Raw genomic sequence first — 21,013 nt, 5'->3', positions numbered from 1 at the left:
CATCTCTCTAGCTCTCAGAAAAACAAACTTTCCTAAGACACTAGACACTCCTCTCTAGCTTTATTTCAACCCTAGGAAGGTTTTCTCAAAAACTTTGTTGTTGTTGTTGTTGATGCTACTGTTTTTCTCTCAAAAAATAATTAAAGCGGTTTCTATACACTTACTTCACATGGAATTACAAAGGGAAAAAAGAAAACCTGTTCTCCTTTGCAGAAAAGGCTCCAGAATCATCAATCAGATTTGTGAAAGCTACACTAAAGATATCAAATTACCTTGCATTACATTAGCCCAATACCACTCGTGGATTTTTAAGTATAATCAATTCCTGCACTATACACACTAAAGGAAATGTTTCACACAAGGTAATTCCAACAAAATTCCACTTGACATTTAGAATGCATTAAATCAGATACATCCTCCCTTCCTATCCCTTATTACCTTTCATTCTTAGAAGTATCCTGGGCCTTGGTGTGAGAGAACCCAACTCCCATAAGGTGCCACAAGGAAACAGTTTATGTAACTGCTGATTATATCAACTTTAAAGGTAGTCTTACCTTGACATAATTTGAAGAACTGTTTATACTGTATACATTTAAAAGCATCTCCCAGATGGTAGAACATGCCATGTGAATTCCTTTCAAATCTGAGATCGTGGATTGTATGTTACATTAATCCTAGACATCCTTCTCCTCAGTTATAATGTTTCCATCACTGACTCTCTGCTTTTTAGTTTTAAGTTCTCTCCTCTGTTAGACAATGTACTCTACAGATAGTCAACACCACCCAATATGTATCTCCTGTTCATATTCAAATGTTGCTGCACACTATCCATTTAAGGTTGAAGTATATAATATTTCTCTCCAAAATTGAAATATTTGTCAGAGTACAGTACATTGTTATAACATAATTTATAACCACAAAAATACGACAAAAACTGTTTTGTGTACCTGCAATGACATGCAGATCTCTGGGTTCAAGGCGAGCCCGATCTCACTATATTATAGAGACCCATCTCAAAAAACAAAAAACAAAAAACAAAAACAAAAAAACTGAAGACATCGACAGACTGTGCTATTCAAAAATTAATAAACACATTTTTTCACTTTAATATATTTCTATAATGTACACACATATTCAAACTGTCTAGGAGTCTATATGTCTACATGTTATTTTCTAAGATATCCTATTTAAGGCCAACCTTACCTGTTCCACATTAGGCCCCATCTAAGCACATAACAAATACACTATAAATGATCATGCAAAGAGTCTTTAGACAGAATGGGTTGAATTTATGAGTACATGGAGAGGCAGCTTTATGGCAAACCTATACTAAGAGTAAAAGGCTCCAGAGAAACTAAGCTGAGACCAAATCCTCCTGGAACTCAAAGCAATTCATGAGAACAGGAAAAATGTTAAGATTTAACTGTCTTTCTACCTCTACCTCAAGAGGCTCAAGTACCTGCCTCGGGTCTATTAAACTCAGTTCATTTACTTCAACATCACCTTGAAAAAATAAGTCCATATCTCAGGATACTACATGAAGCACTCATTCCAACAAATACTAAAGACTGACTTTGTCCAAAGCACAGTTCTGGGTGTTAGAATTAGACAACAAAGAAGACTGCCAAGTAACCTTACTCTCGTTGAGTTTGCATTGATGTGAGGAGACACACAACTCCTGTATGGTTGATGTTCATAAGAGCTATGGAAAAGAGAAAACGGTGAGCTAGGAGCAAAGGACATTTTTTTATGCTACGACTCACGGGTTCTTCTGAGGTCAGAAGAGGGCACTGGAGTGGAGGTATGGATGGTTGTGAGCCACTATGAGAATACTGAGAACTGGATCCAGGTCCTCTATGAGACAGACAAGTTCTTACAGTTGAGCCATCTCTCCAGCCCCATTACTTTATTTAGGTTCTGTTTTCTTTTGGGTTTTTTGTTTGTTTGTTTTTTGTTTTTTGTTTTTGTTTTTTGAGACAGGGTTTCTCTGTATAGCCCTGGCTGTCCTGGAACTCACTCTGTAGACCAGGCTGGCCTCGAACTCAGAAATCCTCCTGCCTCTGCCTCCCAAGTGCTGGGATTAAAGGCGTGCGCCACTGCACCTGGCCTAGGTTCTGTTTTCTTAACTGTAAAATGGACATATTACTCTATCATCTAATAAAGTCGCATGTGATATAAGGAATGTACTCGACAAATAAGACTAACATTCATTATCTTGGGGATTACTATGCCAGCAAACCCCTAAGCATATCATCATCTGTCACACAGGAAACACTCAGGTCAAGGTTTCTTACCTTACTGCTATAATAACTCCAAGCCAAGCTAAATGAATTCCGTGAGCGTCTGAAATATATGAAAAATCCTTTAAGGGTATCCAAACACACCTCACAATAAACATATGATTTAAAATACACTGCCAGAAAAGTGTTGACATGAGTATCTACTTATCAGCAGTATGATAGTGTAGAGAATAGGGGCATGGCAGTCATATCTGTTGGCTTAACATCATGGCTTCACTTCTTTCTAAGTATGTGCCCTTGGACAAGTTCAAGTGCCCTGTACCTGAGTTCACTAGGAAATGGGAAATAGGAGCACTACCTACATCACAAGACCATGGGAAAGATTAAATTCCCCTTCCACATCAAGTGCCTATTTTCAGGGCTGCCTAGTGTTAATGGCATAAACTATAATAGGTTAAAAAAAACCATCAAAATACTTCAACTTTCTATGGAAAACTTTAGAAAATATTTTTTTTAAAAAATCTAGCACAGGAAAGGTAGCAGGGAAGAGGCTGGGGATGTGGGCAGGGCTGAGATCTTGTCCAGAATGCTTGAAGCCCTGGGCTCTTTCCCAGCCCAAGAAACACAGAGGATAGAAGAAACAAATAAGGGGGAAGCAGGCAAGCTAGGGGAAAATGAAAAACCAAAATCAAAACCTGGTATCTTCGTGTTGCCTGGTTTAGACCCATTTACCTAAACAGATAGCGCTATAATGTTTTTTCTCCGAGGAAGCAGTCTGAGTTAGGGCATGTCGCAGCCAGAGAGCAGCAGCAGAGGGGGGAATGAGACTGGAGGACAATGGCAAGTACATGAAGACGTCATGATAAAAGCCACTGCTTTGTATGTTAGCCAAAATCCACTGGTATTTAGTGAGCCACGTGTGGCGACAACTTTCTGTTTCAGCTTATGTTATAAAAATGTTAGTTCCTTAAAATTCAACTATAATTTTACTAAAGACTAAAATAGTATAACATAAACTTTACTATCACCTCTATTCTCAACTCTTGTTTAGATGCCAATGGTCTTCGTGCAAAATATTAATATATGTGCAACTTTAGGCAGAAAGTAATTAATTTATCCTCACCAGCTCCCTGGAGAAAATAAGCCTTTCTCCATTTCTAAACCTCTTAAGTTGTCTAGAGTCGACTTAGAGGCATTTAACTGTCCTCTGTTTAGGATCCTTGTCTCTTTTAGTATCTTTTCCCAAGGAAGGCATCACCATGAAATCTATAAATCATCCCACTGGGAGGCAGTGTATCACCATGGGAAGAAAGGATCTGAAATTAGGCAAAATTGAACTCAAAAGTAAGCACTTATTTATTAGCTGAGTGATCTTGGGCAAATCTTGTAACCATTCTGAATTTCAGTAAGTGAAAAACCCATCAACTACTTTACATGCTATTGTAAGAAGCAAAAAAGAAAAAAAAAATCAATGTTAAGGAGCCTACTATATACTCCCATGTACTAAGATAATGCTACCAGTGGTATCTTGTCAGATAAAAAAATCCATTAATGCAAAGGCAGCTTAGAAGAAACTGGTAATTCACTATGTCTCTTGAACATGAATAACAAGATCTGAGGACTACATTTCTATCCCTAAGATTTTAATTACCATTTGAGAAGCTGTATAATATACCCTGTGCAATAAAACAAGTATTCAAAACCAGATAAAAACATAGCTCATGTGAGAAAGGCAACAATCTAATTCTAAGAAACTTAAAAACCTACCAACATTGAAGATTTATACATGTCATATTTACCAGTACATAATTACCTCAGTAGATCTGCCATTTTTCTATAGTACTTTGTAAATTACTTCAGACTAACTTCAAAGGATTAGGAAGTCAGTACCTATAAAAGAAAACTACCTAATAAAATCCTACCTTACCTAAAAGATTCCACTGTAATTTTTCGAGGACATTTAGAACACCAAAACCTTAAGAGTCAACTCAATATTTTCCAATGAATGGCAACACTTTATGCATTGATAATCTAAACTCAGGAAAGTACACATATTCCACTGAGGAAAAAAAATCCATGTTACTGACAAGTTTGCTTTTTAAACATATCAGTGCATAGTTTCATTTCTCCACAAGCCATGGCTACACTACCACTTCCTCAATTCTCCTGCCAGGGTTAAAAGAATACCTTTTGGCCTGAATGAGTGGTGGAAATAGGAAGAAACAGGTGAAAATATTACAGCGTTGTTAATATTCCCTATGTTTTCTCTCCTGTGACATAGAAGAGAAATTCTCAAGGATTAATGTTCCTTACCTTCTTTAATACTATCTCTTTAGGACATGGGACTTTTTTTAAATAAGGGGGTATTTAAAAAATACTTATTTAAAACATAAGTTCTTTGCAGCAAGAGTGTAACTGCCACAAAGTTTGAAAATTAGCTACAGGGCTGGAGAGATGGCTCAGTGGTTACGAGCACTGACTGCTCTTCCAGAGGTCCTGAGTTCAAATCCCAGCAACCACATGGTGGCTCACAATCACCTGCAATGAGATCTGATGCCCTCTTCTGGTGTGTCTGAAGACAACTACAGAGTACTTATGTATAATTAATTAATAAATAAATAAACAAAAAGAAAATTAGCTACAAACCAGTAGACACACCGGTAAATGAAAATTCGTCTTGCTTTAAAAGGGGGGGGGGGCCTAGAAATCTAAGAAAGGGGGATATCATACATACCAATCTGAAAATGAAAGAATCTGAGGAGCTAGACAGATGGCTCAGCTGTTAAGAGTACTTGCTGCTCTTCAGAGGACAGAGTTTGAGTCTCAGCAACTACATGGTGACTCACAACATTCTATAACTCCAATTCTAGGAGAACTAATACCACCTTCTGGCCTTGGGATGCCAAGAACCAGTGTGTGTGTAAAAGTGTAATATTTTTAAGAAATTATCATATATGTATATACAATATGTTGAAATTGAATTTAGTATTAAATACACTTGGAAAAATTTCAAGCTAACATTACAAGAAAATAAAGTTAAAATTAACATACAAAAAGGCTGAGGACCTATCTCAGTGATAAAGTTAGGGTCTATCTCTACAAAATGGTTCAAAACTAGTTATAAAAGCATCACTGTTCTATCTTTAAAAGCATGTGTGCTGTAATCCCAGCACTAGGGAGGTAAACCACAGGAGTGCCAAGCAACTTCAGCTACATAGCAATTTCAATGCCAGCCTGAGTAACAGAAGACCCTGTCTCAAAAATAGAACAAGGGACTAGAGAGATGGCTCAGCAGTTAGGAAAACTGGTTATTCTTCCAGAGGACCCAAGTTCAAGTCCCAGAACCCACATAGTAGATCACAACCATCTACAACTCCAGTTCCAAAGGATCCAATGTTCTTTTCTGGATTCCATGGGCACCAGTCATGTGCATGTTCCACAGACACAGATGCAGGCAAAACATTCATACATATATATTTACTTATTTTATCTTTGGTTTCCCTCAAGACAGAATTTCTCTGTGTAGCCCTGGCTGTCCTGGAACTAGCTCTGTAGACCATGCTGGCCTCAAACTCCCAGAAAGCAGCCTGCCTCTGCCTTCTGAGTGCTGGGATTATGAATGCTTTGGTTGCATATAAGTGTGCACCATATGCCTGGTGCCCACAGAGGTGAGAGGAGCATCTGGTCCTCTGGAACTGGAGTTCTAGTTATGAGCTACCATGTGAGTGGGTGCTGGGGACAGAAACCTTTCTCCAACCCCAATATGTAAAGCTGAAAAAAAGATGATATTGAGCAGAAGTGTGGATATAGTTTAGTGGTAGAATGCTTAAAGGTTTTCTTGTATACATGAAGCCCCACATTCAATTCCCAGAACTGGGGAAAAAAGGAAAAAGCAAAACAATCACCAAACTATAGCCTAAAGGAATTACCTTTCCATCTGAAGGGGTTACAGAGACAAAGTTCGGAGCAGAGACTGAAGGAATGACCATCGAGAGATACCCCACCTGGCGATCCATCCCATAAACAGCCACCAAACCCAGACACTATTGTGGATGCCAACAAGTGCTTGCTGACAGGAGCCTGACAAAACTGTCTCCTGAGAGGCTCTGCCAGTGGCTGACAAATACAGACGTGGATACTCACAGCCAACCATTGGACAGAGTAAACGGTCCCCAATGAAGGAGCTAGAGAAAGATCCCAAGGAGCTGAAGGGGTTTGCAGCCCCATAGGAGGAACACCAATATGAACTAACCAATGCCCCCAGAGCTCCTTGGGACTAAACCAACAACCAAAGAAAACACATGGAGGGACCCATGTCTCTAGTTGCATATGTAGCAGAGGATGGCCTAGTCAGTCATCAATGGGAGAAGCCCTTGGTCCTGTGAAGGCTCTATGCCCCAGTATAGGAGAATACCAGGACCAGGAAGCAGGACTGGGTGGGTTGCTGAGCAGGGAAAGCTTGGAGGGGATAAGGGATTTTCGGAGGGGAAACTAGGAAAGGGGATAACATTTGAAATGTAAATAAAGACAATATCTAATAAATCTATAATGGAAAAAATTCCATTTTAAAATTACCCAGTAAAAACTTGACATAAAGTCAAATGGGTACACGTCCTTAGTCCTGCCACTCCAAAGGCTTAAGCAAGCCTCTCTCATTATGAGTTCCAGTCAGCCTGATCTACACAGTAATTCTCTGTCTTAAAAAAAAAATTAAATCAGTCCTGCTCTGTTGCCCAAACTAGCTTCAAACTTCTAGGCTCACAAAATCCTCTTGCCTCAGCCTCTCAAGTACAGACCCAAGTCATTGTACCCACTAACAAATACATTTTTTAAAGATTTATTTATTATTATACATAAGTACTCTGTAGCTGTCTTCAGATGAGCCAGAAGAGGGCGTCAGATCTCATTACAGGTAGTTGTGAGCCACCACGCTGTTGCTGGGATTTGAACTGGGGGACCTTCGGAAGAGCAGTCAGTGCTCTTACCAGCTGAGTTATCTCACCAGCCCCCAAATACTTTTTTTCTTTTCTTTTTTTTTTCTTCCTCTTTCTGCCTTAACACAGAAACATAATACCAATCGGAAGGCCTCAAACTTTTGGATAATGGTAAACGCTAGAAGGAACAATGATGAACTCAGTTTATTAACCACTAAAGGGAGTCACTTCAAGGTAACATTAGCATCTCTGTTACTTTTCTCCTACTTTTATAGCAAGCTGTATTTTTAATAACTGTCACTATTTCAAATTAAGGATACTATGCCAAAACCGTGTTGATGGTGGGCTAAAGATATAGCTCAGTGGCAGAGTATTAGTCTAGCACACAAAGAGGCTCTGGCCTAGCCTACAAGAGGCCCTGTGTTCTATATCAAGCACTGGAAACCAAGAAAAAAAAGCAAGAAGTAACACACATTCTAATATTGATTGGTACTTGAGAAACTGAGGCAGGAGGATCACAGGACTGAGGCCAAAATGGGATGCATACCCAGATAAACTTGAAAAAAAGAAAAAGACCTATATAGCAACTACAAGGCAAGAGAAGTTGTTAAAGAACTCCCAAGCCGTTCAATCCTGCAGGAGGGAAGCAGGGGCAAAAGGGATCCCTGAGCTCTAAGGAGTAAGTTACAAGCCAGCCAGGGACAGACACATGGTGAAACGTCGACTCTCATGTTTATCCACTTTCTTTAATTGTGAGAAAGCCCAAAATAGTAGTATTAAGGGAACAGAGTAAGTCACCAGAACTTGGTGAAAAGCCCACATATCTTATGTTGTATACATGAGACTCTAGGTTCAATCTCTAACAACTACAAAAAAAAAAAAATTATACATCAGGTCCCAGTGCTATCAAACTTCTGTCAAGCTTTTTGTTTGTTTTTTGAGACAATTTTTTTTCTCCGTGTATCCCTGTTCTGGAACTCAAGCTGCAGACTAAGCTGGCCTTAACTCAGAGATACATGCCTCTGCCTCTGGGGTGCTGGGATCAAAGGTGTGCATAGCAGCAGCCATCACAGCCTGACTACACTCAAGCTTTAAAAGCAACAATGGTTTTTGGTTTTTGATTTTTTGTTTTTTGTTTTTGTTTTTTTGAGACAGGGTTTCTCTGTGTAGCCCTGGCTGTCCTGGAACTCACTCTGTAGACCAGGCTGGCCTCAAACTCAGAGATCCACCTGCCTCTGCCTCCCGAGTGCTGGGATTAAAGGCGTGCGCCACCACGCCCGGCAAGATGTATTTTTAAGGTGTATAAAATTAGTGGGCTTAAAAAAGGCATTATTGCCGGGCGTGGTGGCGCACGCCTTTAATCCCAGCACTCGGGAGGCAGAGGCAGGTGGATTTCTGAGTTCGAGGCCAGCCTGGTCTACAAAGTGAGTCCAGGACAGCCAGGACTGCACAGAGAAACCCTGTCTCAAAAAACCAAAAAAAAAAAAAAACCAAAAATACATCTTGAATGTGGTGGCGCACGCCTTTAATCAAAGCACTCAGGAGGCAGAGGCAGGTGGATCTCTGAGTTCCAGACCAGCCTGGTCTACAGACTTTCAGGAAAGCCAGTACTACACAGAGAAACTGTCTCAAAAAAAAAAATCTTGTACATTTCAGAGTGTTTATGAACCTCCACATCATCTCTGAACTCCACCTTTACCATTGCCAATACAGTTCAAACAATTTCATTAAACTCATGCAATAAATCTCCCCAAGTTCCTTCCCTCAAATTGGAGGTCAGCATGGGCAAATTAGTGAATTTAAGGCTAACCTGGATAACTCGGGGATAGTCAATGTCAAAACACAATAAAGAGCTGGGGACAAGAAATCAGTAGTAAAGTACTTGCCTAGCTAGCTAGCTTATGTAGTGTTGACCTCCGGATTCAATCCCTAGTACCACAAAAGTCTCCCCCAAAAAGTTATCTTTGCCTCCAGGCCACAATGTAGTCCACAAATCCCTTCATCGGATCAGAAACTTAATCTTCCTTCCAGTTGTTTTCTTGCACAGTTTTTGTTTGTTTGTTTGTTTGTTTGTTTGTTTGTTTCGAGACAGGGTTTCTCTGTATAGCCCTGGCTGTCCGGGAACTCACTCTGTAGACCAGGCTGGCCTCAAACTCAGAAATCCGCCTGCCTCTGCCTCCTGAGTGCTGGGATTAAAGGCGTGCGCCACCACACCCGGTTTCTTGTGCAGTTTTAACTAAGCAAATTTAGTATGCAGAACTCTTAAGTAGTAACTAACCGTATTGGTAAGTTACTAACAGCTACAAAACCTCCAAAAATGACCTAGTTAAGGGCAATAAAGAAAACAGTCCTCAACCACCAACCAAAGAGCATGCAGGGGCTGGACCTAGGCCCCCAACACATTTGTAACAAGATGTGCATGCAACTTGGTCTTCATGTGGGTCCCCTAACAATTGGAGCAGGGGCTGTCTCTGACTCTGTAGCCTGCCATTAGATTCCCAGTCTCTAGCTGGACTGCCTTGTCTGGCCTCAGTGGGAGGGTATGCCTCCTCCTGCTGTGACTTCATGTCCTCCCAGGGACAGATGGTACTCAAGGGGGGCTTCCCATTCTCTGAGAAGGAAAAGCGTAAGAGGGGTAGAGGGTCATGAGGGTGCAATCGGGTGAATAAATGAATTAATGAAAAAAGGTCAATGAAATATTAAACATATGACTATGGAAACAGTCCTCTGAAGATTATATCTCATATGGTGGTGCATGCCTTAATCCCAGCACCTGAGAGGCAGAGGCAAGAGGATCTCTGAGTTCGAGGCCAGCCTGGTCTACAAAGTGAGTTCCAGGACATCCAGGGCTACACAGAGAAACCCTGTCTCAAAAAAAAAAAAAAAAAAAAGGTAGGGCGCCAAGAGGCAGGGGTTGGTTGTTGTGGGTTTTTAAGCTATTGTTGTTTGCGGTTGGTCTCAGTTCCTTAAACATTCATGTGCAAATAAGCAAGAAGAAGAAACTAGGGATCCTGAAGAGAAGATCTAGCTTGTCCCAAGGAACTCAGATCCCTAATCAGCAAGTAGTCTAACGATAACACTGACTTCATGCAGGTCTCTTTCCCTCTGTCTTTATCCTTTCTCTCCTACAACAAGGGTTAGGGTTTTGAAAGGGTGGAAAGGGGGTGGGAGAAAGAACCTACACAATAGAAAAAGAAGAGTTGGGGGTGGGGGGTATTAAGTACCTTATAAATGCTAACTCACCAGCTCTACCACTGAACACCATGCACCCTTATCTCAAAGAAAAGTAGTGACTGAAGTGGCACCTGTATCTCTCCAAGTCCTAACTCAGATAATATTATAGGATCAATTAAACCTCAGGTTAACCCCTAAACTAGAACATTTTCTTTGGTTTTAATACCATTTCTCCCTAGTCCCAAATAACGCCCTTCTCTTTTCTGTCTTCTCAGAGGGACTCCTATGAAATATACCATTCATATTTCTTAATAATATTAGAGATGTGAATACCATAAGAAAAATAAACTCAGATATTGTTTTCTTGGTGGTTTTGATTTGTTTTACTTAGGTAAAGATCAAAGAAGTTGCTTTTCAACATTTAAGATATACAATCACCGTAGTCTTAAAAACGCATTAGAGTTCCAAACATTGTACTAGTAATTCCCCTGGGCTTAAAAAAAAAAAAAAAAAACAAGAGCTAAATACCTAATAAAAAATGGAAAAAAATAAAATAAAATAAAATAAAAACAAAACATGGTATCTTGTCTTTTACTACTGACCCTGTACCAATAAAAACTTACCCCAAAGAATAAAAATAACCAAACTTTCCAATTCCAGCAATTTAAAGTAATTTAAATCACTTTCATACTCATAGAGATCTAGAGGTTTGGAATTCCTTCTTAACAATTACTAATCAGGCAAGTTACTAGGGCTTCATATGTTTTCTCTTCTGGAAAGGGGTCTCATTACTTAAGTTTCTCTGGGACAGTCCTAGTTTATGCTCCTATTCCTGCATGATGTCTGATTAATGCTTCTTCTTACTCTCACAAGTATTCCTAGTTTGGCAGGGTGTGGTAACTCATGCCTGTAATTCCAACACTGGGAATGGTGTAGAGGGAAGATCACAATGACTTCAATTCAAGGCCATGCTGGACTAGACAGTGAGTTCTAGGACAGCTAAGGACAACTTAAGACTCCTGGCCTACTCCTAAGGTAGTCTATCAAAAAAAAAAAATAGATCACATAGGTTGGGCATGGTGACACATGCCTTTAATCCCAGCACTTGGCAGGAAGAGACAGGTAGATCTCTGAGTTCCAGATCTCAGTCTACACAGTGAAGTCCAGAACCACCAGGGCTACCCTGTCTCAAAAAAAAAGGTGGGGGAAGAAAAAAATGAATCATGTTGTTATAATACCTCATAGGATTAGTGAAAATTGAGTGTCATGATACATATAAAGTATTTATAATAGTATGTGGCATATAAATTATAGTTTAGTTAGTATTAGTTATTATCAATGTCTTTTTAGAAAAGATTTTTAATTATGTAATGAAAAATGTTCCTACAATATTCTTTCTTACAAATAAAATTATGTATGCATTTAAATATCCACATTCAATTCTTTAAAACAACTCAGCATCACTAACTGCCTGAAATCAACACTAACCAATTTATCAGAGAAATGGCATTATCGATGGTAGTCAGATTTTATCATACATAAGTCTTAAAAAGCAATATCATAATTCTTAGCAAGAAAATAACTGAAAATAAATCTCTGCTTATAGTCCAATCAAGTCTCAATGTTCTCAACATTTGTAATCAAAGTTCTTTGGATTACCTATACAATTCAGAAAACTTGAGTAAACATTTCTTGAACCTAACTACCTTTTTTAACCTTTTGCATGGAATGGACACCTTGGATTATAATTCTGTCATGGAACACTAGTTGTTGGTATTAACTGAATACAAATATATATATATATGGGTAAAAATACTCAATATTGAAACAGTCCAGGTAAAAGAAAAGTGCTCAGCCGGGCAGTGGTGGCGCATGCCTTTAATCCCAGCACTTGGGAGGCAGAGGCAGGCGGATTTCTGAGTTCGAGGCCAGCCTGGTCTACAGAATGAGTTCCAGGACAGCTAGAGCTACACAGAGAAACCCTGCCTCTAAAAACAAAAAAAAAAAAAAAACAAAAAACAAAAAACAAAAAAACAAAACAAAAAAAGAAAGAAAGAAAGAAAGAAAAAGGTGGAAGAGGAGGAGGAGGAAAGGTGCTCAGCCAGGAAGTGGTGGCACACACCTTTAATCCCAGCACTTGGGAGGCAGAGGCTGATTTCTGAGTTCGAGGTCAGCATGATCAACAGAGTTATTTCCAGGACAGCCAGGGCTACACAGAGTCACAGAGAAACAGTCTTGAAAAACGCACCCACCCACCCACCCCCCAAAAAAAGAAAAGTACTCATCACCTGGAAAAATTATTTCATGCACGATGGAGCTGAAGTGGGTGATCAACACCAAGTACATAAATCCAATTCATGGCCATGAAAGCACCAATACTTATATATTATACATATTACCCATGTAATATTTAATACAGGTGAGTTCTACCTCATCTTCACTAAATCCAGTATCTAGAATTTCTTCAGAGAAAACTCTAAAGAAAACTCTAAAACTCTAAAGGCAGGAAAGAATAAAATAAAAGAAACAGATCATGATACTAATAAGTAATAAACCTAATAATCTAAGCATTGATACTATTTATCACTCAATAAAAATAAAACTTGGTAAGTAAACTGAAATAAATGTGAACTGAAATAGAAACAAAAACTATATATAAAAAAAGAATGTTTAAAATATCATTAAGCAATGGTAAGGAAATCCCTCTATAGAAACAAAGCAGAGTCTTATTAGCTAAGCCTATTTTGTAAAATTGAATTCACTTATTTAGGATAGTATGTGTCTGAGTGTTTTGTCTTCATGGATATACATGTAGCACACGCATGTCCAGTGCCCTCAGAGGTCAGGTGTCAGAATCCCTGGTTATAGACGGTGGTGAAGCATCATGAGTGTTGGAAAGCCAACCTGGGTCCTTAGCAAGAACAGTGGTTATTCTACGCCATTTCTTCTGCCACCAATCCTAAATGTGATCTAACCACTTGATGAGCTGAACAACTCATAAACAACCCTTAGACAAATATAACATAACAAAATTTTTTTAAATGTCTAACTATTCTATGTACCATAGAAATCTCTCTTCACATCAAGACTTCAATATTCCAGGAATTTTAGTAATCACACTCAAGCAGTATTAAAATTCAGAGTTTAACTACTTTGAATACTAGCTTAAAATATATTGTTTTTGTTTTTTTACCTTTACCAACAGGTATGGTATGGTACATGAGCCAACCTGATCTACATACAAATTCCAGGCCAGCCAGAACTACAAAAACCCTGTCTCAAAAAAACAAAACAAAAAAAGCAAAGACAAAAAACATTTTAACCTTTATTTGGGAGTGGGGAGGAGCATATGGGGCATGCCACAGTGCGTATATACAAATTCAGAGGGCAACTTGCAAGGATCAATTACCTCCTTCCACCATGCCAGCTACAGAGGCAGAACACAGGCCAGCAGCCTTAGGAGCAAGTTGTCCCCACCCACAGCCATCTAAATGGCTCCAATATAAGAATTCTATCTTATAACAACTCACCTGACTCTGAACAAAGATCTGTTATTGTATCTTGTATTACATATGGAATATGTAATCTTATAAAATTAAAACAATGAGGATTGTAGACCTAAAGTCCCTAAGAGAAACATCTGAGTTTAAGGAGCACAGAAAACATTAAGAATTTGAGGTCACGCCAATCAAGGTGATTTGGGGAGTCACTATCACCTAGAACTTCAACTGCCTCATCTGTAAACTAGTGTGTAAAACACAGATCTTAGCCTGATGGTGATTGTATACGCCTTTAATCCCAGCTCTCTGGAGACAGAGGCCTACAGATCTCTGAGTTTGGAGGGTAGCCTGGTCTACAAAGTTCCAGGACAGCCAGGGCTACACAGAGAAACCCTGTCTCAAAACACAAGAAGAAGAGGAAGAGGAAGAAGGAGGAGGAGGAGGAGTGGGGGGAGGAGGAAGGAAGAAAGGAAGGCAGGCAGGCAGGAAGGAAGGAGAAAAGAAGAGAAGAAAAGAAAATAGAAACCTAACAACGCCTATCTTCAAAAATGAGAGGGTTCATAATAAAACATGTTTTCTGACACTCAAAAGGAACCCAAGGGGATAAAGAAATGCCTCAATGGGTAAGAGCATGTGATTATATCTGTTTTGTTTTGTTTCCGGTTTTTCCAGACAGGCTTTCTCGTTATAGCCCTGGCTATAGAGTCTGTAGACCAGGTTGGCCTCGAACTCAGAAATCCGCCTGCCTCTGCCTCCCAAGTGTTATTATATCTGTAATCCCAACCCTAGAATGGCTCAAAGAGGATCACAAATTTGAGAGCTAACTGGGCTAAAGAATGAGACTCTGTCTGAAAGTAAACAAGGAAAGAGACCATTGTGTCTACCTTTTCTGGGGAGAGAACAAAGCTAGTTGATTAAGCTCTTAACTAACTCTGTTCTCTCAAGAACTTGCAAAGTAGCCTGAGGCTAATGTGATACTAGTATCCCAAAACACGCCTCAAATTTACAGCACCCTCCTACCTCAGCCTCCCAAGTGCTCAGATTACAGGTGTGAGCCATTATGCAACACTAACTCTCCAGGTATCTACTATTCAGTATCAAAGAAGTACAGTAAACAATGTATTAACAACCCTATTGAAAAGGAAACTCTTCGGGTAACAGATTACCAACGAAATTAAAGATGTTCCTTTTTAAAAAAAATTCATATTCACAAAACCCAGTTCACAAAGCCATATTACTTATACTGGAAAATAGAGCATTGGTTAAGTTAATGAAAAAAAATGCACTTTAGGAAAAGCAAACCAAGAATTTTATTTCTTCACTGTCATTGCCACCAGAATATGAAAAAACTATAATTTGTGAAAGACAAATACAGGGACGCAGTATGGAACTACAAACAAAAAGCCCTGAGCATAAATATTAAATGTAGAAAACTACAAAAAATGCAAAGTACCTTGAAACTGTAATTCTATAGCTCCTTTTGTTTATTCTCCAACAATCATATTTCAAGCTACAGTGATACCTAGATAGGAGTACACTAATAGTGCACTGTTAACTGGGACTATCCCTTTGCTATTTTATTCTCCCAACTCCCAAAATAGTGCTCCTCTAAATTTTAATGTACAGTTTGCTTTTAAAATTAATTTTTCAGCATCAAAAACTGAAGTATTCTATCTAGTATCAAGAACTGAAAGCAAAGTAAAAATGCTATATGCTGTTTACAGCATTCCAATAGGGCTGTGATGACATGTTAGGCATGCAGAATATCAAACATTGCTAAAGTAACAATGGCATATTTTCATCCCTAACCCTGTATTCCTAGAGAAATTTGAGCCTGATCCTAGGCTAAGCCCCAATTTTACTCATACAAATGATAAAAGAAATGTTGAATTTAATTTCATTAAAATTGTATTCACATTTGGACTTTAAAAATCCATAATCAACTTCAGTGTTGCCAAAAGTCCTAATTTGTTGGTTTAGTAGCTAGTTATTGAATCACCACAAGAAATAAAAGCTGATGCCACATTTTAACCATCTACTTACGAATATTTGCATAGGAATTAAAATTTGAAGCCAGGAAGCTGACTTCTCTTAATATCCTTGTAAAAGCTAATGAGCGTGAAATAATGATAACAGTTCAGAAATGTTTGCTCCCTGACTGGGGTTAAAATTTTTCTATAATAGTAATATTGGGGAATATACTTTACCAAACCAACACAAAAATAAAAATACCCATTGCTTTGGATTCCTTTCCTAACTTTAACACATATTCAAAAGGCATCTAACAGAGGATCAAAACAAGCTTGACACCGAATACCAGACTGTAGAAGGCAAGGCACTTACCTTGGACTCTGGGAGCAAATATACTAATTAAAGGAGATCAAGGGTCTTATTTTTAATTGTACTTTTACTGCTGATGGCAATATGAAAAAAATGTTCTTAAAGGAAAACAATGAAATCGTTTTTCCTATCAACTTTCAAGTAGTTAGAAGAGGGGACTCTTGGGGAGGGTACATCATTTTAAATGTAAATACTCAATTTCCTATTGATTTAAAAAAGAACCCTCTCTACCCTGTCTGTCTCAAATACCTTTTAATACTACAGTACTTCCCAATGGGAAGAAATGGCTAGTTAGTCCATTCCTTTTCCAATCCACCTCTAGACCTAGTCATTAAACAGCAAACACTGAAGCTGAATTCAGCCATGTCAAGCTTCCTCCTGGAATGTTCCCCGTGGCACCCCAATCCCTTCACTGTCACTTACTCGGCTGCCAAAGCCCCTCCTATTAATAGTAAATCCCTCTCCTACTGACTCACAGCAGCTCCAACTTAATGAAACACACACCAAGAACAAGTTGTTAAATAGACAAATGGAATTTCCTATTTAAAAAAAAAATCAAAGAGAAAGCAGAAGCCCAGCACGTTCAGACTGTTCCATTTTAAGTCTTATCTGTAAGAATTTATGTTGTTTTCCCTGCAGGGCTTGTTCAAATATTTTCGAAACTTGGTATGCTAGGCATTATGTAATTTCCTACACACAAGCCTAAGTTTCCGTGTAAATAACTTAAGTAAATATAAAGAAGTCAACACACCAAGATGTAAAGACTTTGAAATCTCTCTTCCAAATTCTTTTTCCTCAACTACAGAAATTGTCAAGCAAACAGCAGAGTAGAATAAGTTACCAATGAGCCCTTCTGAACTCATCCAGCCACAATAATCAACTGGCGGCCACCACTCCTTTCATCTCTGGCCTCCTACTCTCCCTATCTTGAAAGAGAATGGAGGGCCAGTACTCACTAAGGACACTGAGGATAACATCAAGGCAACAAAAGTATCAAAGTACCATGCTAAAAAGTCAAAAATCTTACAGTGTTACTGTAGAAGCACCCTGCCCAACTCCTAGATAGCAACGTCAAAAAATTCAGTATACAATATTGAAATAACCACATTTACTACTCAATGAGTACATTTTATATTTTAAAAGGATAAATAGAAATGTGAGGTGAAATGAACTTAAATATTTCTAATTAGCAGGAATTCACGCACTTCATCCGAAAATGGAAAAAAACAGACGATTTAACACAATGTGTCATGAAATTACAATTCAACCACTTGAAAAACCGCTGAACACTTCTGCCTTAACTGGTCCTTCTGATCCCTAATTATAGATTGATATCAACATAGAAAGAAAACCAGGCATTTTGACGTAAGTGGTTTAAAATGCTCAAAATTAACCCCACCGTTCATTGAGAAATATATGATATGAAAGCAAGACCAAACTACCTGAATTGCATGTTGTTAAACAGAAATATATCCACTTTCCATGGCCATCAAAAAAAAAAAAGCATAATAAGTTCACATATACCCTTAAACGCAACGCACTGGGCTCCAGACAGAATTAGGAGACCGCCTCCTGCTTTTGCTCCTAACCAATACGCAGAGAGAGAAGGTTGGCAGGAAAGTGCTGCGAGGACAGTAACAAACACCAGCAAGCTCCCGAGCAGGCCCTGCTAGAGCCAGGAATGACGCACTTCGGTAACCCGACTCTTTCTCCCCTCCACCCCCCGCCCCCAGCAGCGGTGCTGACACCGCCAACAGCCCGGAGTAGGAAAAAAGACAACAGAAAAAAAGGCAATGCTTGGACCGCACTAGGTTTCATTAAGAAACCTCGATTATTCCTCTTTCGACACTAGCCACCAGGACCAAACAGGAAAAGAAGCTTCGTGCTTAAGCAAGTCCCATCATGGTGGTTTAAGTCACTAAATTAAGCTGATAATGAGTCCAATCCACAGAGACATATATACAGGGTGTGGCTGCTGTGAAATACGGCGGTCCGTGGGAGAAAGGGGGTACGGAATTTACACTCCAATGTGAAGGGAAGATGGGGTTTTACCAGGGTCGAGGAGGAGGCGGCCCGCGCATTTTAAGGAACCATTGCAAACCAACACAAGCGTCTCCTTTACTTAAACCTAACCCCACAGATCAAAAGTTTCTGATAGACATAGCATAGAAGCTGGAAATAATCATTAAATCAAAAACCACGACCCTCAATTTAAAAACTACATACAGAAGAAAGGAGGAGGGAGAGGGAGGGAGTAGGCAACAACATAAAAAAACATCCTAGGCCACGGAGAAGAAAGTCTCCCAGACCGGATGAAACTACTAATGCAATATTAAAAATTCAAGTCGAGCACCAAAGCCCGAAAAAAAAAAATCACACGAGAACCCATTACCGTTGAGGATTAAAAATAAAATGACATATAACACCAAGGAGAAGAAACTAAATGCCGAAAGTACAGCGGTTTATCAAAAAAATAATAAAAAAAATCAAAACTAAAGGCAAAACAAGACATTGTCGCGGCGGGAGGGAAAGGGAAAAAAAGGCCGAAATCAACAATACGTTTACAATTCTAGGCCAGAAGAAAATGGGAACGGGGCTCAAAGTTTTGCGGAACTACTTGATGCTGTTTCCCACACCTTCTCTCTCCCATGGCCCAGCCGACCCTTTTTCTCCTAAAATTGTAGTCCGCAGATCTCCGGATACGTGAGAGAAGAAAAGAGAAAGTCGCCCTCAAGCAAGAATAAAAGTGTGGAGGGAAAACAGAGGCTGCCTACCTGGGGCAAGGATCAGCTCAGTTCGTGCCTTGAGAAAGACAGTGCGGGTGGGGGTGGGAACGAAAAAGCAGCACTAAAACTAAAACAAAAGTGGCGCCAAAACCCCCCAACAAACAGCCTTCCACTCCCGCCCTTCCCCCCCCTCCGCCCATGCCAGGCAGGCAGGGCCCCCTTCGGGGCAAGCTCTACGCGCTGGGGACCGACGCCGCCGGACCCCAAACGATTTCGAAAATTGGTGCCCTAAGAAAACTGACCGAAGTCGGGGCCTCGGGAAGGATGGAGAGATCGATGCCAACCGCTTTGCCCAAGCAGTTCCCCCACCACGCGCTGGAGATGATGGGGCGGGGGAGAGAAGCCGAGGGGCCCGTCACATGAATGTTGTTCCCTCTCTAGGAAGGGAGGAAGAGAGGGAGGGAGGGAGGGAGAGAGGGAGGGGAGGGAGGGGAGGGGAGGGGAGGGGAGGGGAGGGGAGGGAGGGAGGCAAGGAGGGGAAGGGAGAGGGGAGGGGGGACGAGGGAGGGGTGTGAGCAGAGTAGATTTTCCCTCGCCTCCCTCGGTCCGAGGCCCAAATAGACACAAACGAGCCTGCTCGGCCTCCCCTCCCCCCGGGTTCCCAGCACCACCATCTTGCTCGCTTCCTTCCCCGCACCACCACGGCGCGCTCTCCCACCGCCACCACCACCACCCCCCCTCCCCGCCACCACACGCCACCGGGCCGTGGCCTCCCCGGGTTTGCCCCTTTCTTCTCCACCCGTCCCCCCCCCGAATCCCGGCCAGGGATGGCACCCCCACCCCACCTCCAGTCTGGGGGGCTCTCGTCCCCCTCCACGGGCTGCTTAAGAGGCCCCGGGAGGAGAGGAAGCGAGCGAGCAGGCTACGCGGAGGCGCCGAGCCTCCATCTTGCGCCGCTGCGCGTTCTCCATTTTGGGCCACCCGTGGGGGGGGGAGCCCCCTCCGCCGAGGTCCCCGGGGGAGACTTGGGCGAGGGAGGCGAAGGGACAACCTTCCAGCGAGGGGAGTGAGAAGGGAGCGTCTTGCGCTAAAAAAGCGGCTCCGGGAGGAAGGAGGCGGGGAGGGGACGCAGGGGGCGACTGCAAGTTCCTTGGAAGTGTTGGGGTAGCGACTTGGGGACGGAGAGGACAGGCAGGGGGTGACGCGGGGCCGGGGCGACGCTGGCTCGCTCCCCGCCCGGACACGGCCACTCGCTCGCTCGCTGCCCCGCGCGGGGCCCCCTACGAGGCCGCGGCCCGGCCCCGGAGCGCCCGGCCTTCTCGGCTCCCTCCCGGCCGGCCGCACGCTCTCTTCGCCCGATCGCAAGCACACACACCTCACGGTGGGCCGCGCGCCCTCCGGGTGCCCCTCCAAACTTCTAGAAGCTTCGCCTCCGCCATTTTATAACTTACCTCCCCCCTCAGCGTCTACAGAGGCAGCAAGGAGACTGTTGGCCTCCCCCACTCCTTCCTTCTTTCTCAGGCCGGGGGCTTCTTCACCCCTGGGCTGGTACAAGATTTTTCCCCCTTCCTCTTCTTTCCACCCTTGAGTTCTACTGAGGGACGGAAGCTCCCGCGGGTCTAGAGCCGTGGGGGGGTTTGAAAGTGGCGGTCGGATCCGGCGGGGTGCTTTTTTTGTTTTGTTTTGTTTTTTTCCCTTTTTTCTGTATTTTTTTTCCTTTCTTTTTTTTTTCTTTTCTTTTTTTTTTTTTTCTTTCTTTTTTTTTTTTTTTTTTTTTTTTTTTTTGGTGGCGCTTCGGGATTGTTTGGGGTGTTCGCTCTTCGGCGACTTGGAGGCGAATGGAACGCGCAGGCGCCATCTGTCGGCCGCGAACCCGCGGCCCAGCTCCTGTTGGGAGGCAGCGGCATCTAGCGGCGGCGGGCTGCCATTGCGGCGCGCGCCACGCAGCCCTCCCACCCGCCAGCCTCCTCCCCGTGTCGCCGACCAATCGCCGCCGCCGGACTCCCCGCTTCCGCGGCTCGGACGCCTCCTGTGAACGGGGCGCCCGCAGGGGCGCGCCGCCGAGTGGGGTAAACAAGCTGGCGTGCCCGCGCCTCTCT

General features: G+C 41.7%; 1 protein-coding gene across 13 annotated transcripts in view; it reads right to left on the bottom strand.

Annotated features, from left to right (window-relative positions):
- The window catches only part of Stag2 (stromal antigen 2), a 127,890-nt gene extending 107,136 nt beyond the window's left edge, over positions 1-20,754 (bottom strand). For 2 of the 13 annotated variants that reach the window (XM_030251276.1, XM_030251278.1), the window contains exons 1-2: positions 19,760-19,911; positions 18,963-19,351 (exon numbers count right to left, since the gene is read on the bottom strand). The gene's annotated coding sequence lies outside the window, so the exon portion shown is untranslated. Of the gene's footprint in view, positions 1-2,294; positions 2,344-17,630; positions 18,938-18,962; positions 19,352-19,759; positions 19,912-20,289 lie in introns of those variants that run through there. The other 11 variants (XM_011250985.3, XM_011250989.3, XM_030251277.1 and 8 more) reach the window with 10 other exon arrangements.
- Between the last annotated feature and the right edge of the window lie 259 nt (positions 20,755-21,013).

This window comes from Mus musculus, chromosome X (genome assembly GCF_000001635.26).
Source record: "Mus musculus strain C57BL/6J chromosome X, GRCm38.p6 C57BL/6J".
Lineage (NCBI taxonomy): Eukaryota > Metazoa > Chordata > Mammalia > Rodentia > Muridae > Mus > Mus musculus.
Note: the sequence above shows the minus strand (reverse complement) of the source record. Positions and strands in the feature narration are given on the sequence as shown.